This window comes from Cajanus cajan, chromosome 3 (genome assembly GCF_000230855.2).
Source record: "Cajanus cajan strain Asha chromosome 3, NIPB_CcT2T_4, whole genome shotgun sequence".
Taxonomy (NCBI): Eukaryota; Viridiplantae; Streptophyta; class Magnoliopsida; order Fabales; family Fabaceae; genus Cajanus; species Cajanus cajan.
In genome coordinates, this window is record NC_138519.1 from 23,150,027 (window position 1) to 23,157,597 (window position 7,571).

Genomic DNA, 7,571 nt, shown 5'->3' on the forward strand with positions numbered 1-7,571 from the left:
GGGCGGGGCGGGTACGGGTTTCATGATACCCGTCCCCGTTCCCGCGAGCCAAATCCATACCCGTCCCAGTATCCGTACCCGTCGGGTATGTGATTTTCATCCTCATTCCCGTCCCCGTCGGGTATCGGGTATACCGTACCCGTATCCGTACCCGTCAAATTTTTTATTTTATTATTATTTTTTTAAAATATAATATTTTTAAATTATTTTTTTAATTATATTATAATTATAATTAGATTATTTCTCTATCTCATATTATAATAAACAATTACACATAAAAAATACTAAAATTCTTTAATATAATTAAATTAAAAGTGAGTATTTAATTAAAAATGAGAACGGGGACGGGTATAGGTACGGGTACGGGGCGGGTAAGTACATACCCGTACCCGTACCCGTACCCGATTTAATATATCGGGTTTTACCCGTACCCGTACCCGTACCCGGTCAAACCGGGTATTCCCCGTCAAAGTCGGGACGGGTTCGGGTATTACCCGCGGGTACGGGTATATTTGCCATCCCTAGGTGAAGGTAGAGCTGTGAAAACGAGTCAGGTCCGATCTGGTCTACTATGGGTTGATCATTTGGTGAGCTAACTCAATCCGACTTTATTTATAAGTGAGTTCAAAAAAATTGGGCCCAGCCTGGCCCACCACGGGTTGGCTCACCTTTAAAAAAATTATTTTTTTCATTTTTTTTCTTAATATATAATTAAAGCTGAAAAAATTCAAACCTATTTTAAAAATCTAATATTCTTAATTAAGATATTCATAAATGAATCATTCATCCCGAACATTAAATGATAATTTTAAATGCAATCAAATCAAATCTAAATAATCTTAAATAAATAAATATAATCCAAAATTATCTTAAACTTCAAATATAATCCAAAATCATCTTAAACTTCAAATACAATTCAAAATCATAAAAATTACAAATTACAATCCAACATTAAATCATTATTGTCTCATGTTGGGATGCACCATGGCCTAATAATTATTGTATTTTTTTATTATTTTTTTTATTCACGGGTTGGTGGGCCAGCCCGACTCACCACGGGTTCAACCCGGGTGAGCTGTGGGTTCAAAATTAACTCGTATTGAAAATTTCAATTTTTTCAACCCAACCCGAGTCGAACCCGTGGTAGGCCGGGTTGGCTCACCGGGCCAAGCCCATTTTGACAGCTCTAGGTGAAGGGAGAGAAGAAAATAGGCCAAAATTAATTCTAGATAAAAAAAATAAGGTTAAATTTTATAATTGTTTAATAAAATAGAATTTGATAAAAAAATTAAAATTATATTTTATATAATTAGATTTAATATATATATATATATATATATATATATATATATATATATATTATTTTATTCCTCACATGTATTGAAGTGACATTATAATTTTTTTATATATAATATAATAATGTTATGGTAATTGACATGATCAATAATTATACTATTTGACTGTTTATAAATATTACATTTAGTTTTTAAGTTAGTTGGATATGGTTACCTAAGTTATATAATGCATTACTAGCTAACATATTCAAATATGATGAGTGTTGTTTTCATGATTTATCAGCAAAATGTGTTAACATTTTAAGATATTGAAATATTGTCATTATTATAAAATGTTATACCGGCCATATTTTTGAACTATAATGTATTATGAAATATTAACAGTTGAATATATCTCTTACATTTGCATTTACATATAATGGATTATGCTTCCACCAAAGCTGATTACGGGAGCATTTTACACAATTTTTCATTCAAAATATGTACATAGTAAAACACAAATAGATTAACATAATAAATAGTCATCATTTTAATATAACAATTTCAAATTCTAGTTCTACGAAAAGCAATCATAAAGATAAACAAATAAAAACAACATATTATCTTCTCAAACTAAAATATAGAAAGAAACAACACATTGTGTTATAGTTATTATTTTTATTTTATATTTTAAAGTGTATATATATAATTTAAATTACAAAAAAAATATACACTATTTTTGTCCTAAAAAAATTAAATACACACTACTCATAACCGATTATGAATTCTTTTGACTTGGAATCATAATTCACTATGTTAAGCATAATGGATAATTAAAGGAACTCATAATCAATCTGATATAGTAGATTATGATTTTTGTAACGATTCGTTATGATCCCTACACTTAACAGTTTATCAATTGACAACCAAAGGCAACTAATAACTTATATGTCTACTGATATATGAACATGTATAGCATATCATTCATATGAAGGTGAAACAACTATATAAACATAAATGATATAAATACAAGAGTCCAATAAAAGTAAAATATACAACTTAAGTTGGTGGTCAAGCAACTTCTACTATCAATTAGCTACTCCAAGGTAGCACAAAACATCAATATCGAAAATCACAATGTGGTCTCCAAAACAACTCCCATAGAAATATATCCTTGCTTCACTCCCATATCAAGTATGATTATCCTAATCCATCTATATGGAAACACACAAGGGTAAGCTAGAGTTTAAAGAAATAACATATATACAATACAAAGAATCAATCAACATTAATATATCATCACATCTTCATTGCACCTTCAACACTATCAACATATAACATCACAACACAACCGATATATATCAACATGAACAACTCAGGCTATCATAGCACAATACCAACTTGAACATCACTATATCAACAACTCAGACTTTTTATCACAACAACACAATATATACAACATAACAACTACATGCATCATCACACATTTTAACTAAAAGATCTCTTACAACATAGGATGAACAATTTAAGTAGTTTGACCCTGTAACACCCCAATTTTCAAAAAGGTTATTATTATTATTATTATTATTATTATTAGATGGTATTTGGTCATAATTATTTTAATAATTATAGAGGAATATTATTTTGTACGTTTTAAATAATTATTATTTTGGACAATTATTTTGTACGTATTAAATAAGTATTTTTATTAGCATTTTTAAATAAATATTTATATGTTTTAAGAGAATGTTGATTTTATACGATATTTTGTTATTGAAATTATATTATTATATTTAGGGTCAGAAATATATTATTATTATAGAGAAAAAAATATTTTATAATATACATGTATTTATTTTATTTAATTATTTTGAGGAAAATTAGAAGTGGGTTAGAAGAGAAGGAAAATGGGTTGGGTTGACCCAGTCCAATGGATTAATTTTAAGAAAGGAGTCAGGTGGTGTTAACCCTATCTGCCTCATTTGCGTTCTGAAGGGTTAGGAAAAAAAAAAGAGGAGAAACAAAGAGCTCTAAGGAAGAGTACTCAGGAACGATCTTAGATCACACCAAGACCATTCATCTTCTGCTCATCCAGGTACGGGGGAGATGGGTTTCTTCATATGTGAATATAGGGGTGTTCGGGTAGTGAGGGCAATCCCTAAGTCCCTCAAGGAACTCTATTTAAAATTCTGAACGATTATCTGTGCAATCGATGTTCTAAATTCTTAATTCATTTGGAAGAACTTATTTCTTGAATTGTCTTTGAATTCCATTGGGGCTTTCTTGTTAATTCTTTATCCTTAAATTTGATGACTTGAATTTTATGTGTTAAGAAGAGTTTAGATTTTTTTTTTTGTAAAACCAATGGAAACCAATTTTTGAGGCTTGAGATGTGTATGGATTGATTTGGAACGTATGAAGAATATAAATGGAGTTAAACTGAACCAACGGGGTGTAGAAGTAGTGAAAATTGGTAAAAACCTTGTTGAAACTCGTAAAACGCAGGTTTAATTTCACAGAGGGGAGTCTGGGCAGAGATTTGGGCGCTCAGCGCCAGTTTTAGGCGTCGGGCGTCGGGACCCCGACATACGTTTGTAATTTTGCGATATCTTTCTGTGTAGTTATCCAAATCGAGTGCCGTTTATTTTGTTAGAAACTAGACATCTGGGGCTACCATTTAGACACAAGAATCGTGTAAAAATATTAATATTTGATCAAGTTATGTGAGTTTAAATTTGAGCCTTCCAATCTGTGTGCGAACCACAACATCAATTTTTGTGAGCCTTGAATGGTACCCTAAACGACTTTATTAGGATTTGTGTTCTTCATGAAAGTTGTAGATATTGATGTTAGGATTCTAATGGAGTTGGGATCACTTAGAAAAGATATGTATATCTTGAGTTATGGTTAAATTATTAACTGAATGTCATAGATATTGTGATGTGTGTGAAGAATTATGTGAAATTTGTGGTCTATGATGTTGATAACTTAATGATAGGTACCTAGCATGTGAGGATGATATTGCATGGATTGTTATTGACATGTGATGATGTTATATAATGGAGATGCATTAATTATGAGTTACGTGGGATGCATGAGTTGCATGAGACTTATAAGTTGCGTGTGGTGCTTGAGAAGCCAGACGTGGCTATATTGCATTGGACCCTGGGCCCAGAGAGGGGTTGAGACAGGGGGGACCATGACGGGAGGCATTCCATGCGTGGGCCGTTGGGTGTTTAACTGCGCAGCTCACTGGCCACAGAGGGTTTAACGGTGGGTGGATTGCCTTTGCACGGGCCGCTGGGTGTTTAACCGTGCAACATACCGGCCCTGGGAGGGTGTGAGAACGGTATGCCCGCATTGGCAACAACTAAGGGAATTGACGAGGTACGCCCATTGTGCGGAGTGCCAAGTTGAGACTCTTAGGAGAGGAGATGTGTATGAGCATATAGTGAGCATGTGTATGAAAGCTTGTATGATTGAAAAAAAAAATGATGTTTGGTAATTATATGAGATGTATTTGTTGTTTATAGTTAATGATGATATTTTGGTGCACGGTGTGGGGTGGGAATTGGGTAGCTCTATGTTCATATATGATGTTATCTATCTCTCACCGTCCTATTTTTATGTGGTTTTCTTTTAGGTGAAGATGAAGGCACTCATAGTGTTGAGTTCTAAATGGAAAGGGTTCTGCTCTGATAGGATGTGACATTGGGGCATGAATTTAGGATGTTTTAGTTATGAATTGTTATTTTTCGTTTGAGGAGACTTATTTTTAGGAGTTTTATATTCACCTTATATTTGTAAATTCTGGATCCCTTTCATTTTTCTTTAGAGACCTTGATAATTTTCTTTTAAGAGTAAAACTTTATTATTATTATTATTATTATTTCTATTTATTTCAAGACTTGTGAACCTATGAGTTTTTATTAAAATATGTGGACCCTTCTTGATGTTATATTTATTGAATTATTCTTATTGTTGTTACTTATCTATTATGGGGTAGAAGGGTGTCACATTTAGTGGTATCAGAGCAGGTCGATCCAATCGGCCGTGAGTTATGAGTCTACTATGCTTGTTTGGTAGATGAATGATGGAATATGTTTTGCTTTATGATGAGGATAATGATGATGATGATGATGTTTCCCTTGTGTTGTTAGTGTTGTGCTTACACTTATATTGTTTTCTCAGAATTTGGCTGAAAGACATGATATAGCTTAGTTGAGGCTATTCATGATTGCTTATTTGTTTTGATACTTCTTGCTTACGTAAGAAGTAGTGGTTGAGTGGTATCGCTCGTATTGCAAGCATATGTGCCAGTAGTAGTGGACGAAGTCTTGCTAATCAACTAGAAATTATTGGGACCTTAGATTTGGGTGAGACATTGATTTGTCGAGAGTTTACGGTTAATGGAGTTTCTAGAATCTATAGTTGTAGCGATTGAATCCAAGGAGGTTGTATATGAGAATTGGAGTTCTGGTATCCTTGATGAGAGATTGAAATGTTGGTAATTCCCTTGAGTGTTGGTGTTGGCATGTTTACCATTTATGGTTTAGGTAGCATGTGAGTTTTATTTTCTAAGTCTGTTGTGCTAAATATGTGAGTTGTTTGGTTTAGGATTGTAGTGGGAAGCTTGAATATGAAGTTGAGGTGTGAGTTTGGAAGGGTTGATGTATTTTTGTGGCCTTAGATATATTGATATACTATTGCTATTTGGTGTAGAGGATATTTTCGCTGTAGTTTTGTTGTGCCATTATGACTACCATATTGACAGATTTAGATTTTATGATCTTCATAAAAGTTGTAGCCTTAGATGTTATCTTTCCAATGGAATAGGAATCAGGTAAAACGGAGGTTTAGAACTCCAGTTATAGCTACTTTGGTGATCAAAGGTCTAGCTGTAAGCGCCGAATATATCTGTTGCGGTTTTTGAAATTTTTAGCTAAGAAGAGGATCTTTTAGAATTTTATGTCTTCATAAGAGTTTTAACTTATTCTCTTAGCTTTCTTTTGAGATAGGTTTGAGATCATTTGGATGAGTATAACTCTCTAGGTATCATTTTCTTTGATCATTGTTGAAGGGATATGTATGGTGTCATGATATTTTTGAATCGTTAGACAATGCAAGGATAAAAATTGATTTTTGTCATGATTCTAAGATGTTAGGTGGATTGAGAGGTTGTTTAAGATTGTATGATGTTATGTGGTAAAGTTGATTCATGCTTTATGGTGTAAACGATGATTGATTCGTATATGCTTAGGGATAGTATATATGAAGATTTTAAAGTAGGTATTCTAATATGATTTGATATGCATGTATGTATATATGAGGATAGATGACTTTATGGATCAATTAGTGGATGTTTTTGTATTAATGAGATTGATCTTAGGATGTGATATCACCATATTAAGAGTTAAGTGTGAAGATATATCCAAGATAAATTTAGGATAAATTATCTAAGTATGATTTTTGACTGTATGAGATGAGTGTTCTAGGCCATGTAATTTTCTTGCGGAGGTATAACGTAGATCTATCTAAGATAGAAGTTGTGCTTAAGTGAGAGATACATGAGTCTATTAGCGAGGTTATGAGTTTCTTGGATTAGCTCATTGTTGTTGGATATTTATTGAGTAACTTTCTAAGATAGCATTACCTTTGAACATATTGAGTAAGAAGAGTGTTATTTTTGTGTGAGATAGTAAGTGTGATAGTAGTTTCCAAATTCTTAAGGAAAGATCGACTAGTGCGCTAGTGTGAGCATTGGCCGATCTTAGTAAGCCTTTTGTGATATATAGTTATGCTTCTAAAGATATGTTTGGGAGGAGTATTGTGACAAGAAGGAAAGGTAGTAGGTTATGATTTTAGGCAATTGAAAATTCATGAGAGGAATTTTCTTATCTATGACCTTGAGTTAGTAGCTTTAATATTTATACTAAGATTTGGAGACATTATGTATATGATTCTAAGCTTGAAGTATTTTTTTGATCGTTAGAGCCTTAATTATCTGTTGACTGAGTAGTTAATTATGTGACTAAAGAGATAGTTTAATTTCTAGAGGACTAATATTTCAAACTTAGTTGTTAATTGAGTAAAGCTATTGTGGTGATCGATGTTTTGTGTAGGAAACCTTTATATTTATCTTCTCTTATGATTAGAGAGATGAATCCTTTTGGCTCAAATTAGAGATTTAAGTTTGGCTTATAAGGTTACTCTTAGTAGTGTGAGACTAAGTATGACTTGAGTAACGAATGGATTGTTGAAGGAAATTGGAGAAGCACAATTTTGGTGACAAGATAT